The following is a 15,569-nucleotide window of genomic DNA, read 5'->3' on the forward strand; positions in this document are numbered from 1 at the left end:
AAAGTCAGGGGGTGGAAATTTTTATCCCCCAAGGAGTGTTTATGTAACTGATAACGTGGGTTGAGAAGCAATGAATATGATTTTTTTGGACACTAGTTTACTGCAGATAAGCCATCTGGGAATGGATACAGTTAACAGATGACACTTTGTCCTTGATAGTGGACACCAAGGAAGGTCACGCTGCAACCTTGTGCAGTGCCACGGCCATCTCTCTTTCCTCCCTTTACCTCTTCATCTTTATCTCAACCTACTCCCTCTGTCTTTCCTTCTATCTGGTGTGTTTTGGGGGGGATTACTGGCCCCCTCTCTCTCCCTATAAGCCTTTTCTCATCTTCCTATCTGTCATCAATCTCTATCTTACTGACTCAATTCTCCTCTACCCCGCTCATATTTTCTTTCATCTTCCTCCCTGTCTCTCGCCCTCATCTATCGCTCTCTCTCACCGGATGCTCAAGAGTCAGTGAACTGGTTACAAGAACATGAACTCGACATCTAAAAAGGAGAGTGTAATACTCTCCTCTTTCAGGCCCGCTGGCCTTGTTCTCATATTTCAACTGTCTGTTTTTTTTTTTTTTTTCCTTTTCTCGATATTCTAATTTCAGCAACATCCTGCAGTCACACTTGTGAGTTGCAAAAATCCAAAAGTCACAGGGCAGTAAAGACTTGTGTCATGTTCTTTGAAGTCTAAACACATGACTATCACATATTTTCCAAGAGCAATTCCTATTAAGCAGACAGTCTTTCTATAAAACATGTTGTCTAGAAAAGAAAAATCAAAGCATATTTTTTTTGGTGTGGTACGAATCATTTTTATCTGGTCCTTTCATTTAAAAGAGTCCCAGTGACCACAAATTGCTTGGGCTTACACAAAGTAATCACTTAACAGTCATCAACTTCAGTGCACCACTTGATGGGCAGTTGAAAGGGGATATAATGTTTCAGAATCCCAGTCAATTCAGCAACACCACATGTTACCCCCTGAAAATTCCTCCCAAATCTTCCCAGAGCCGCTGTGCTGTCTCAGACAGTGACAGTCACAGGGGGTATAAGCTGTCCCTCTAAGTCGTCTGTCTCAGAAAGAACAGCGGGAGGCCTCTTGTACAACCTCCTCTGTCAGTGTGTCTGTTTTGTCAGTCAGTCCTTCACACACCAAACTGACTGTCTGTCTACCTCACTGGCTGGATGTCCACCCGAGCATCTGTTTCTGATCACCCGTCTCTGCGTATGTGCCTGCTCGAGTGATGATCCCAACGCTGACCTGTTTACCTGTCTGTCTCTGGTCCATCTGCCTCTCGTCTCTCTCATCGCAAAGGTACACGATGACAGGACTGCAGCTATGTCAAAGCAACAAGCCAGAAAACATGTTGACACTGAACGATGCTTGTATGATGTGTGCACGTCGACTCTGAACTTTGACATAAACACAACAAAAAGACCGACATGCTGCCTGCTGGAGCCGCCTCTGAAATACGACTTATTTATTAGGTGCTAACCCGAGGCTCCTAATATGAATATTAGTGTAACTAATAATGCAACTTTACTGAAATTTTATGGGAAGACATTTCAGGGTTTTTTTTTAGATTAACAAAGTTGAGTCTCCGATTCAAAATTCAAAAACAGTTTTTGTCAAACTCCTTGTGATCTGATGACCTCTTTTTTTTTGCAAGACTTGGGCTATAAATAGATTTATAAATCCTTATTTTTGTGGTGTATTTCCCATACCAGAAGTACATAAATATAAAACCTATATTAGAAATTAAATAAATAAAAGGGACTATTGGATTCCATCAGCAAAAGTTTAAATGAAATTGCAGTTGGGTTTTTTTTTTTTTTTTTGGGGGGGGGGGGTTGTATTGCTCTATTTTGTATTTATGTTAATTGCCCAATCTTTTTTTCTTCTTCTTCTTCTTTTTTTTTCTACTTTTGTTTATTTTGAGTGCTCTTACTTTTAATTGCAGTTTGGCATGCTGTGTATTGCTTTTGTAAAGCACTTTCTGGCAGCAATCTATAAGAAGTGCTATATAAATAATTATTGCTTGCCTACTTATTTGCTAGTGCATTTGCTACAGACTCATTTATAACTTAACAGTCAGTAACACTGCTTGTTATGCTTTTAGGTTCGTTTTATTGCCAGTGTTTTTAAACAAAGTCAACATACGGGCTCGTTTACATTAATAGGATCTCCTCTTTGTCTCTGCTTACACCCAAACACTGCAATACAAACTCAACAGTTTATGTAACTATTTCCACTCAAAGGAGCCAGTAGCATTAGAGCGGGTAGAAAGCATTCATTGCTTAACAGGACTTTTATTGTGACACATTTGCAGGCATGTCATATGCAGCCGCGCTGGCCTTCAGTGTTTGTAACAACCACATCTCTGGACATTGTCAGAACTCTGGATTTTAACTGACTACCGTCTTTTTATTTAAGGGCAATATGTTTGTTATAATATAATATAATATGTTTGTTATAATTTATCTGTGATTGTTCCTGAGTATTTTTACTTTTGATACCTAAAGCATATTTGGCCTTTTTGGACATGGTTGCTATTTACACCTTCTGTGCAATCTGGATTTTAAAATGTTGGACATACAGTAAAACCAGGCTAAGTTGGTTGATACCCACTATAATTTTTTTTTCCCTTTTGGATGCTGTCTATCTAAGTTAATTTCATTTGACAGAATCAAATTCTATTTTCTGTCTTCCCATCTGATTTGCCTGCTGCCTGCTGCTTCACCTTTGTGAAGGTCTGTGTAATATAGCTGTCGTCTTCCTGAATAATTACAGCATTTTTGGAGCTTGTATCCAAAAGTCCAAGAATGGCCACATTCCCAGTTTTATAGTGTCTGTGAGTAATTTCTAGGTAAATGTGACATACTTTTTTCCTCTCTGTCTTCATTCCATTCCTTATATTTTGCACCTTCCATTTTCCTGAACTGAAAATAGACCAAGAACTGTAAGAAAACATTCTCATATTAACTGGGACAAAGGTCCCAACAATAGGACATCTGAGCAGACAGCAGCCATCAGTTAATACACTAAACTACCCACAATACTCAATTATTGAAAATGTAAGGCATTGCAAATCTCACAGTACAAGCTAAATTTAATTTCGTTTAAGAAATGAAAACTTTTGGAAGTCGTATGATTCCGTCTCCACGCGTGTTACCCCAAAAGCAGAAACCTATGATGGAGCAAATATGTGATTCTTTGATTGTATGAGTCTGAAATAAGTTAGTTACTCAAGATGTGCGCTGACAAACTACAAAGGTAAAATGACCACAATGCAGTTGCTGTGAAACTAAAGTTAATTAAACATTAGATCCTATTTTTTGCCTGTCGAGGGAATAAAGACATGTTTTTAGCAGAGTGTACTGTGCATGTCAGGGATGTTTAATTAAAGTTCCTCAAACTAAACAGGATCATGGAGCAGAATGGCCTGAACTGATTAACATCACGTACATCAAGGTCAGTCAATTACCCCATTACCTCGTTAGACTCTCCCCTCCCCTCAGTATTTATATAGTTAGCCACCCAGACAGACAGACGTGATTAGGCTGTTGGAGAACCTGCTGAATTTCAGTTAAGGAGATTTGTACTTGGATACTGACCCTTTTTATGAGAAAATCGTGCATTCATGAAACCGCCTTTTCTTTGAAGAGCTTCAGTGAGTGCAGCTTTTTGCTGAGCAACAAAGTGATCTTTGCTGATTTTTACCAGCTAATTCATAAAAATGAAACAAAAAAGGTGCAAGTCAAGTCGACTTAACGTGCTGTTTCAGAAAGAAACCTGCCGTTGAAGCATCGCTGTTAAGTTGTATCAACATATTTAACACTAAAATGCTATTTAAACAGTTGTGATAGCGACATTTTCATGTGTCTGAGCTTTCAGCCTGAGAGGGAAGCCCGTCTGTGGGGAAGTTAGTTTAAAAAGACATTTGTGTTCATGCTTTAAACTGTGTGAAAAAAATACCATTAACTTTACAATGCCAGGCAGCAGATCTACTGCTGAAGCACTTCTGATGGCACAATCCTGAGCGGGTGGAAATGTGCACCCCTCCTCTGGATATTTGGGATCTATTATGTATGGAGGAGCTGAGTGTCTACAAGACCATGGCCAGAGAGCTAGACAGGACAGAGCAAGGCACTATTGTGCATGCGCTTGTGTGTGTGTATGTGTGAGGGGGGGAAAGGGGGCAATAGAAGCAATAGAAGGAGGGGCATAAAGGGGTGAAAAAAAAGAGGAGAAAAAGAGACTGACAGTAGACAAAAAAGAACCAGAGAGAGGAAAGAGGGGGAGGGATATGAGGGAGTGGAAAAAGAGGAGGCAAAGCAACAGAGGAGTGAAAGAGAAATGACTTGAGGGGTTGAGGGATGGAGAGAGGTGAATAAAGCGGGAGAGAAAAAGTATCAAGGCAATGAAGAAGAAAAAACACAGACAGAGAGACAGTGAAAGCAGTTGGGTAGCGGAGGGGAGAGAAAGAGGGGAGGATGTCACCCATGGCTGCCACTCATCACTCACTGCTTAATGACGCAGGTTTTTTTTCTTCTTCTTCTTCTTCTTCTTCTTCTTCTCCCGCTTCTTTTCTGTGGGAGAGGGGGAGGAGAGAGTTTGGCCCGCACCCTATCAAACGGGGTCATACAGAGTTCACAACCTCCAGGTGGGACTGTCCTCCTCCTCCTCCTCCTCCTCCAGGGAAATGTTTGCGTGCCTGTGTGACTGCCTAGTGTTAGTTTTGAAGATTATCTCTGGATCCAAAGATATTTTTAAGAATTTTTGAAGATAAAATCTAGATAGACTGGGCGTCAGGGTGAAAATTAGGGTTGGGACGCTTATACTGAAAAACAAGAATTGGAGTGAAAATCTGATTTTCTTGCCCAACAGTTGCAAATGCCTTGTGCAGTTTGTCTTCTTCTGTTTATATGTGTGTATATGCTTAAAGCATGTGTGTTTGTGTGTGCATAAGGACATGTTTGTTTGCAGCAGAAGCCTCTCTTGACTGTCTGCTGCTTCCTGCTGGGACCGGCTTGAGTTTTGATTTAGTTTTGTGTGTCGGGTGTGTGTGCTTAGCTCAACTTGTCCTCTCACTCATTCCTGTTTCTGGGAAGCATCAGCCGTTTAAAACTCAAATGGCAGGATTTTTTTTTTTCCCTCTCCCCTCGCTCTCCTCCTCACACCAAATTTGGGGAACAGCTGGGGCGGCCATGCCGATGATTTGTCTCCTTCTACCCGTCCTCCTGACAGGTTGAGAGCATGCACGCACGCACAGACACTGACTAATAGGCACACACACACACACACACACACAATTAAACATGCTTTCAGTATCACAGACAGACAGGCACAAACACACATAAACACACTCGCGCAGACACAAAAGTAGACCCAGCATAAGAGGCCATGTTCTCAGGGTGCTGCCAAAACACTCTGATTTCCTTTAGCCTAGGCGGCCATACATCAGCTTGGGGCCTCCCAGCCCGGATGGCAGGGGCTGACAGAATGACATGTGTCATTTATCAAACGAGGGGCGCCAGACCTCAGGAAAGAACAGACCGCCTCATGACAAAGCCCCCCCAAGAGCTCTCCTCCACTTGCAACGAGGGGAGTGTGTCATGGGGTAGACACTGACAAATCTACGGAGATAGAACACACATGGATGCACGCTGACACCAACACGCAAGCGGAGGAAACGCACACTGAGAGGCACTTCCAGCTCCCATACAAAGCCACTGATCACATATTATACTCAAGCTGCTTTGTGGATTTAAAACACATTGTTCGCTTGTGTTTAAAGAAAGAAAAGACTTTGAAAACACAAGTAAAAAGAGAAAAATCTATATTTTAGCAGGCTGGAAGTGGATCTACAAACACACAAACCCACACATACACCCACATATATGTTTCCCTCACAGCCAGAGAAGCCCCAGCCAAAGCTTCTCCTGTTGCCAGCAGCAGACCCGTTCTTCTTAATGAACGCTCATTGGCTGCTGAAAGGAACTCTCTTAGCTGGCAATGCGGCTTCATCTCCTTCCTTTCATATCTGTGCCACCACATACACACAATAACCCATTTTTTTTCTCCTTCATTATGTCTCCCTCTCCACTCCTTCCCTTTCCTCTTCCCTCTCTCTGTCCTGATCCCCCTCCACCTCCTTTTACTCTTTCCATAGCCTGTTCATTTGTCTTCATAAGCCTAATTTATTTTCTCTGCCAGATGCGAGCTGACAGCCATCAGTCACTCTCCCACACATACTGACGCACACACCTGACCTCCTGACATGGAGACAAATACACTATGCACAAATGCACAGCTCTTTTCTCACTTTTTTTTCATTTGCCCTGTCTCTATTACACACACACACACACACACGCACACACAGGCCATATTACCTCACGCTGCTCTGAGGTAAGCTCTGCAGTCACATACCCTCTGTTTTACCCCTGTCCTCCACCCCCTCCAACCCCCAAAACCCTCCCATTAACATTACTGAAGATGGATGCGTCTTCATAGCGGAGATTGATTGCGGATATAGAGTTATGGTGCCATTTATGTGTGTGTGTATGAGTGTGTTAGTGTTAGATGGAGGGCACTTTGGGAGGCGGTGCTGGGAGCTGAAATGCGAGGGAGGCAGGCTTTTCTCTCGTTTCCAGAACCTTCCAGCCGTTCGTTGTCTGTCCGCAGTCTGATATTGTGCTCTGTTGAAGGATTGCTTCCTCTCTTCCTGCTTCTCTCTCTCTCTCTGACTATGAAGCCGTTCATAACCATTGTACACACATACATACACACAGGCATGCATGCATACTCACACAGACACAATTAGGGTGAGATGGCTACTAATACTAGTCCACTTTGAAAGCCCCCTACATAATTTACTGACTTTCTCCAGGGACCCTTTCTCTACCCCTAATACCCCCCCCCCCCCCCTCCCCCCCATCATTTCGTCTTTTGTCACTTTATTGCTATGGTCATCAGGAAGAGGGAGAAAAAAGTCCACACAGGCACACATACACCCTGCAAACTGCTGTGTGGTTCAGCTTTTTCTTTTGTTATATATTTTTTTGTTACGCTGCTATGCTATTCATCATGCTTAAGTCCTAAACTAGTGTTGAAATGAAACAGTGGAACTTTGTCTAATGGAGCGCCAGACTTCAGCACTAACTCGTCACTTGAGCAGACAGAATGAAGAAAAAAATGTGGCGATGCATAAAGGATAACGGTTTTGATGGTGCACAATTGCTGGAATTTCCCTGGTGACACATGCAGTTAAAAGCACTAAAATGTTTGGGGACATTTGCCTGTCCTGAGCAGCCTCCTGCCCTGAGGGTTTGCCGTCCTAATTAAATTCCCTAAAGTGACTTTAGGGTTTTTAAAGTTATAATTTCTTTGTCTGTCTGTGTGCATGTTGGGAAAGGATATGTAAGTCAGGTCTCTGAGGTCTGGTTCTTACAAAGTCCTCTGCATTATTGTGTTCTGAGCGTCTTGCAGAGACGTAGACGAGGGTAGAAAAGAGCTGATGAAATATTTTGATGCAGCCAGAGAAAATAAAGTGTGTGAGTGTGTGTGTGTGTTTCATCTCACTGTCTTATACTAGACTGTTAAAAAGTTTTAAGCTCTGCTCATATAGCACTATAAAAGACAAAATGTGTTATTATCAATATGCTGGCCACAATCAGGGGCCTTTGCTATAGACTAATTTTTTTATTTCAAGTTTTACTTTGTGTCACGCACAATAGAAGTGCATTTAGAAATGCAATTTTCTTGGCTGTCTGGCCTGCTAATGCCAATTTTTGCCTATTCAGGTTTTCTTTTTTAGCATATACATAGCAAATACAAACACGTTTCTCCTATGCAAAATTTTATTTTCATAATAAAATACATTTTAAAACTTTATAATTTCCCCTAAACTGCACTACGCACGACTATTCGCCTGCGCCGCTGTACCCGCATTGCACATGCATGAATTGGACCGGCTCGTAAACGGACCTATGTGAGACTGACCAGCTATCACCGGTCTGGGCCGAGAAGGCTGGACCGGTCCAGGTCATGTGGTGTCAGAATAATCCGAAAAACAAGTTCCCAACTAGGAAAATTCACATGAGCACTTTCTTAAGTCATGTACTAAAATAAATGAAATTGTGGTGCATGACTTACCAAGTTGCTGGTGTCATACATAAATTACAAGTTTTTGATTAATGGTGCAAATTCACACATAGCACGTAAAAGTTTTTGCTAACATTCAATTTGTAATCCACTAATTGCTAGCTGCTGTCCATGCACAGTTACAGAGATTAGAAAAATGATTTATTAGCAGTAACCTGGACAACCAAGTGATGGTGAATAGTATTTGTTTATTACATACCTGTTTCAGCTTTTATGTGTTGAGCAAAGAGCACATTTTCTTGGTTGCATCCATATTGTTTCCACGTAAACACAATGAAGTCAAAAGAACAATGTCCCAACTCAGGACCATCCAAACTAAATGAACGCACTGTTAGACAGGAGTCAATGATACAATGATACAAATAAACTGTTTGTGCGTTTTTTCTTTTAGCAGCTAAGCCAATTTGTTGAGTGTCTATTTTCAACTAATTAATGAAACTGTGTACATTTTAGAAAATAAAATAGAAGGGATGCAGTAAAATAGCCCAGTACAGAAACCAGAGTAATTGTCAAGTGTATAGCGTTCCTAGCTGTCTGCTTTGTGCAAGGTTAGCTTATTAGCTACATCATTTCACCAGGTACTCCTGCAGGCTGTCGCTTCATCACATATCTTTGAGAAAATGTTTTGTGAAGACAAACAAATGAATTTTTCTTAACCACTTTCTGGGGTTACTGGGCCATTAGGGTGCTTCTTCTCCTTTACTCTCTGCAGCGAGTGAAGGATCAGATTCACATAAGTGTGTGCGTGTGTGCGCTTACGCACGCGCACGTGTGTGTGTGTGTGTGTGTGTGCATTTTTTTTTCTCTTCCTCTGTGTTTCCTTCTTCATGTTTTGTTTCTTGGCAGTGTACAAAGTGGATGGCCTCTGTAAATTGAGGGGAGGGGTGACAGCACAGAGAAGGTTGATTGATGGCATATTGTGTAACCGGACTCAGCTAGACCAAACTGGTTAGGTGGTGACCCTGTTTTGGCCCTGTGCCCTTTTTGGTTTCTTTCATTTTTTTTAAAAAAGATTCTAGCTCTTTTTCTCACTCTTGCTGTACCTCAGTGTCTACCTCTGTTACTTGCACACACTCAGATATACACAATACATAAATACAGACTTCCTCCTCTTGCTTCTTCTCCCCGAACTCCCCTCATCTTCATTGTTGCACTTAAACTCGTTGTTGCTATCATTCTTCGTCCGCTGTTTCCTTTCTTCCTTCCTCAGCCCGCTTCGTTTGTCAGCGCTCTTTCAGGACAGGTTTTGTCCCATGAGTCATTTCATCAGGGTTCATTTTACAGCCCTCATTCATACATTCTCTGTCAAAAGCCACCTTCAAGAAACACACCAAATCCAGTGCTGCCTCAGATCTGGTGAAACTTCCCAGTCGCCAACCAGTTCTTGCCCACAGAAGTGCTCATCAGCAACCTTGTTTGACAAATTTAGGAGAGTTAACCTAAACACTAGGCACACTACTTTAAACTGTGTTTCATCCTGTTTTTTTTTTTTTTTTCGTGCAATGATTTTCTGCCTCTGTTCTCCACACAACCATAGTGATTTATGGTAATTATCTATCTTTGGGGTCATCCATCAACTGGTTGTTGCTAGGCAATGGTAGCAGCTGTTGTTTAGTCGGGGGAAGCTCCGCTGTCAGGGGCAATGCAGGTGAATTCAAAAGACGGCGTCTATGAGGAAAAGACGAAGCAGTGTTATTTCACGAGCTTGTTAGTTTCGTGCTTCATTCTTTTTAGATTTAAACAGAACACCTCTTTGTCAAGCAGTGGCCACCCCTGATTAAACAAAAACTGAACAGCTGCAGGAGATTAAAGATATGCGCGGTCCCCAGAGGTGTACATTGCAAAAGAGGATTAAGACAATGCAGGTATTTAAAATTTCCAGAAGGTCGTGATTCAAAATGGAGTTTGTTTATTAGACGAAAATAAAAATGGCAGAAAAAAAATGGTAGAGGAATTGACACTATTTTCTCAAAAATAGTCTGTTTAGCAAATGGCATCTGTGTGATGCAGCCTACATTAAAACAGTTCTTGGCATATGTGGAGTAAATCTCACTCACATCATCTTTAATTAGCATTAGTAATGTTTTATCTGTACTTCTCCTGAACACAAACCAGATGGTTAGAAATGTCTATGTAGCACCAGAGCAATTGTTAGGTGTGTGTGTGTGTCTGTGTGTGTGTGTGTGTGTGTGTGTGGGGGGGGGGGGGGGGGGGGGGGGGGGGGCTTTAATCTGTGGCGGTGATGATCTAATGGCTGTTGTTTCCTCTTAGAACGAGCAGGCACTGACAGTACAAGGAAAAGGGGATTTATGGACAGCAGTCGGTGTTGTGATGTGTCAAAACTGGCTCTCAGAAGGGCTGAACAAACAGGAGAACAAAACGAAAAAAAAAACAGGGTGTAGAAATTCAAGAAAAAACTGTGAATGCTGTTTTTTTTTTGTTTTTTTTGCACTAATGAGCTATTCTTTCTAATATATACAATGAAGCCAAAAGTAAAATGCATTGACTATGATTTAAAAAGGCTTTGCAAACTGCAAATTGTTTGGAAAGGGTTTAGGTGTTATGTTCATACAGTATTTATCACGCAGTGTCGGGGGGGTGTCTCATCAGTCCACTAGTCATTCTGCAGAGGTGGCGGCCCCCGAAATGCAACCAGAATCACAAAAAAACCACCTGCAAGTACAAGAAGAGTGCAGACACCTGCAACAGATGGTCTGGCCCCCATAGAACCCGGATCTCAACATCTCTGTGTTGGTCTCAGATTGCACTAAGAGAAACTGAAGACACGGATGCAGCCTAAATCCATAGAATCCAAGTGGCCAATTCTTTAAGATGCTGGGTTCAGTATACCTTACATGCCCTGAAAACCCTTGCAACAAAAGAGAATTGGTGTTAACTGAAAGAGGTGGTCACACCAAGTACTGATTTTATTATTTTTTATTTTTTGTAAAGTTAGTGGCTAAGAAAAAACACATAGGGCATCATTTTGGAAAGCATCCATTTGGGCCTAAATCTTCTAAGAGATTTAAAAGTCAAGCCAGGACAGTTACTTATTTATTTATTTTAGGAAAATGCAGTGTATCTCATTTGATATCGCTGTGGCTGACAACAACAACAATTGCTGTTTGCCCATACGGCTATCAGCATGAAGAGCAGACTGTATGGGTTGCTTTGTTTTCCCCAACCAGAAAGGCTATGGAAGCTGAGAAGGTGGATTTGTACAACACATGAGCTATTAGAAGCCCCGGAGCTATTGTGCCATATGGTGGACTATTCTATGTGGGTTAGGGGAGGGTGGAACCGAGCGGGTGCTGTTAGGTAAGCTTTTTATATGCCTGGTCAAGGAGGCTGTGGGTTAAATTATGACTCACGGACGGTATTCATCGCAAAACTTGCAAATTTTGCTTTGTAATGTATCACGACCTGGCAGTAATGTCAAACATGCCCTTGAGTTTAACCCCGTAAAATTGCTTTCATCACATCAAGCAATCAAAATGGTCTCAAACTGTGTAAAGGAGATCAAATCCTGTGTGAGAGAGAGAGAGAGAGAGACAGAGAGATTCTGCATGTCTCTACACAGGAAATTAATGTGAAGATTTTAGTCATCTCATTTTCTGGTTCCACCTTTGCCCAAATATGGTATAAAGAAATTTAAGTACACTAACGACTGCCAACTTTGGCTGAGAGACACTTTTGGTCTGCGCCAGTTTACCACAGCACTGTCCGCAAGCTAGTCCACAGAGAGTGTCAGGTCCTGTGAAACCACAGCCACAGCTACCCCAGACAGGAAAAAAAAAATCTCAGGAATGAACAGGATGGGGGAGAGCAGAGAGAGACAGAGATTGCCTGACATACTAAGCATTACCATAATTGGCTTTTCTACATGATAGGACAGAGGAAATAATAATGTCATTTTATTTACAGCCTTCTCTCTGCTGAAACACGCACACACTCATGCACACCGTACAGGTCAATGACACACACTGATCAGGCCTGTCCAAAGCCATCAGAGGTGAGTGGCAGGGAATGGAGGGGCCGGTGACAAAGCGAAACGGGAGAGAGAAATAAGACTGCCACGCCAGAGCTCCTATTTTGAAGGGCCGCTAAACGCTGTGAGGGAGCCTCGGCGGCTGCCCTGCTACACATGCAGCTCTCCGCCACGTAGGGTAAATCAGTAGGGTGAAAGCTGGCGGAATTGGACATTAGCACTGCAAATGAGAGCCGGGATTGCCCTCTTCTCGGAGACAACATGAATAAATGAAGAAGGTTTAAAGGGGAGAGTGTGCACATTGTGTATGTATAACTGACTGAGGAAGAGAGAAGGAAAAACGACTCAAGTTACTGAACAGCTAGTTAGGCAGTTAGTTTTATTTAATTCAAGTTTCCTCTGAAAATGATTTAACTTTATCTGTCCCCTTCATTAGCCACAGTTGTAATGCGTATGTGATCATAGTCTAGGGTTTTAAATATATTTGAGTGATGTATGTATACACATGATGTATGTTTTTCAGTCTTTTTATACGTTTTTTTGTGTCAAATATGTATAAAAAATAAGGAGTTTTAGTTGTGTTTGCATGTGTGGACCTCACACAAGCTCACTGCCTTTAGGGAGGAATGTAGTTTTGGGAGAGGAGTGCATGTTTGCATTCGTGTGTGTGTGCACATTTGTGTTTGTGAGACTGGGGGATGTCCTACTGTGGTGTCACCTGTCTACAGCAGGAAATCCTGGACTTTGGGCACAACAATAGTGACAGGTTCCTCTTCAGACGCAGATGGCTTCGCTTTCCCCCCACTAGCCACATTGCATCTCTGCTTGCACCTGACACACTGTGACACTTGTGACACACACACAAACACACACACACACACACACACACACACATAAAACTGATCAGCCACACCTAGCTTAAACAAACATGCGCACACAATGACAGAAATGGCAGAAACTGATTTCTCTCACCTCTCTCGCCCATCTACTTTGCTGGTAACTTGTTTCCCTGTCATTTTTTTCTGTGAGATACACACACATAAATGCATGCACATACATGCACACACACACACACACACACACACACACACACACACACACACACACACACACACACACACACACACACACACCTCTTGTTCGCTGGCCTAAACACATCTTTTTTTCCTCTCTTTTCAAAACTTCCCCTCTTTTCCCTATCCTCCCTGACAGCACAAAGTGGGCTTACGTTTTTGACTGACAACCACAACAGACACTCGCCCCCTTCCCCCCCGCAACCCCATTTTAATCCCCTCCCTATCCCTCTCTCTCTCCCTCCCCTCTTCCTCTTTTGTTCTGAGTGACGCTCGAAAGCCGCCATGTCAGCATCTTTTCCATCTCTGATTGCCTTATTAGCCGGCGGTGGCACCCGCAGCTTTTCTGACACAGATGGTGAAGGAGCAGGCTCGAGCAAAAAGGAAAAAAATGGCTGACTTGTGTTTGTTGTTGTTACTTTCCCCTCCCACCTCTTCTCAGGCTTGTTTGTGTGGACACTGACACCTCAGGCTGACACTGACACACTCCTGACACTGATGCCTGTCAAGGCAACATATGGAGGATGGCAGGGAAAGAGAAGAATTTAGTTGTGGTGTGCTTTCTGTGTGTGTGTGTGTGTGTGTTTGTGTGTACTGCTGTCAGGTTTCTCTAACTTGGTTCTCAAACTGATTTGTCTTTAACTACTTTCACTGCATTGGCTTTGAATGGGTTCGCTTTTGCATTTATTTCAATGCACTGGGCTGCATCTTGTTAGAGAGAATAAGAACGGTTCAAAGAAAGCTGTACGGCTGCTTTGGGAAAATGTTTCATTCTTCTTTAGCGACTAAAATTTAAAAAAAAAAATACTTCAGTATAGCCTGTGGATAATTAAGGACACACAGTTGGGAGCAAGAGGAAGAATGGATTTTGATCATGCACTTTTTCTCACACACGCACACTCGTTCATATACTCACATACTGGGCAGCTGTGGGACCTCCAGCTTTTCCCAGGCAGCAGTAACTGGCACCTCACAAACATCAGGTATTATGTCCTTTCCGATTATGGGATAGAGAGCTACATGCTGTTTGAAGCTGACAGCACATCTGCCTCCTCACTGGAGACTGATTCTGGCATCTCAGACAAGCATCTTATGAGGGATGGATTGGAGAAGGTGCCTTAGCATATTTAACCCTAGATTTTATCCCTGCCTCTGTGTAATGGACCCCTCTTAAACTACCTCCATGTTCATATGTAAACCTTTTTTTCCTCCTTTTTTTATTTTTAATTTTAGGCAAAAACAATAAAAAGAGAATAATTTGATTCAGATATCACTTTTTTTTTCAAGTTGAGTTATGGACAGTTACTTGGAGAGAGGCGGCAGTCATTTCCATTGATACTATATTTTTTTCTCTCCTATTTTAAAATGGCACACTTGATGCTGTGAGTACTCAGGGAGCATAGGCAGTAACAACACGGCTTGTCATGTCCACTGGCCGTTTCCTAGCATCACGCTGTGAGGACTTCCACAACCGATGCCAAGTTGACTTCAGCCAACCATGGCTTGGCAAGGCTGATGCAGCTGGCATTTTACTCCACTATCTCTTACTTGTGAATCCATAGTATGTGTGGCATGTTGGAAGAGCTAGGCAAATTAAAGTCAGGAATAGATCTGTGGTTGCTGTACAGCAACAAAATAGACAAAGTAATAGGGCGTAAAGACTATATTGCTTTGGGCTGTATAGAGTACTATTTGGCAAGCTATATTAAGTGGATAAACTGTAATGCTTGCACAAATGCAGTAAAGGCCAAAATTTTCTTTTTTTTTTTTACTTTTTTTTAGATTTCCTAAAATTTCAAAACTTCTAGATTAACATACAAAAAAAACCAGATGTCTTTTAGCTACTTTTGTTTTATTTTCTATGAATTTTTTAACTTGAAGATGTCAAACTCTTTCCAGAAACTGTCAGGATTCTCGGTCTAGGCCTTTGGCGGGCTTTTCCCGTGCTGCATCACATATTTTTTTTCTTGAACTGTACTAGACTAACGTTACACGGCATGCGTTCATTCACTGTCTAAAACGAGTAATTTTAGCTCCCTTCCCCATCCATTTAAGCCAGCTTTCTTCTGAATGGCTGCCACTAACAAACAGAAGGTGGGGTTGCTGTGCTCGCAGTCAGCTGTGTATGTGAGATGACCATATACCTCTTTGATGTCATACAGAGCCAAGATAGTAACAAAAAAAAAATGCTCTGAAACAGAGCATTTAGAACACCCTGAAGCCTGAGCTTTTAGCTCGCAGGGATTACTTGCAAATATGTTCACCTCATCAATTTAAACTTCAACCATGTTTAAAATGAGCATCTATTATTATAACTATATATATGACAGATAATAAGAAAAAGCAT

General features: G+C 42.0%; 1 protein-coding gene across 1 annotated transcript in view; it reads left to right on the forward strand.

The window, feature by feature from the left end:
* Nucleotides 1-15,569, forward strand: part of tshz1 (teashirt zinc finger homeobox 1) — a 30,502-nt gene that overhangs the window by 9,923 nt on the left and 5,010 nt on the right. The gene's annotated exons all lie outside the window — the stretch shown is intronic.

Source organism: Archocentrus centrarchus, chromosome 11 (genome assembly GCF_007364275.1).
Source record: "Archocentrus centrarchus isolate MPI-CPG fArcCen1 chromosome 11, fArcCen1, whole genome shotgun sequence".
In the NCBI taxonomy this organism is placed as follows: Eukaryota; Metazoa; Chordata; class Actinopteri; order Cichliformes; family Cichlidae; genus Archocentrus; species Archocentrus centrarchus.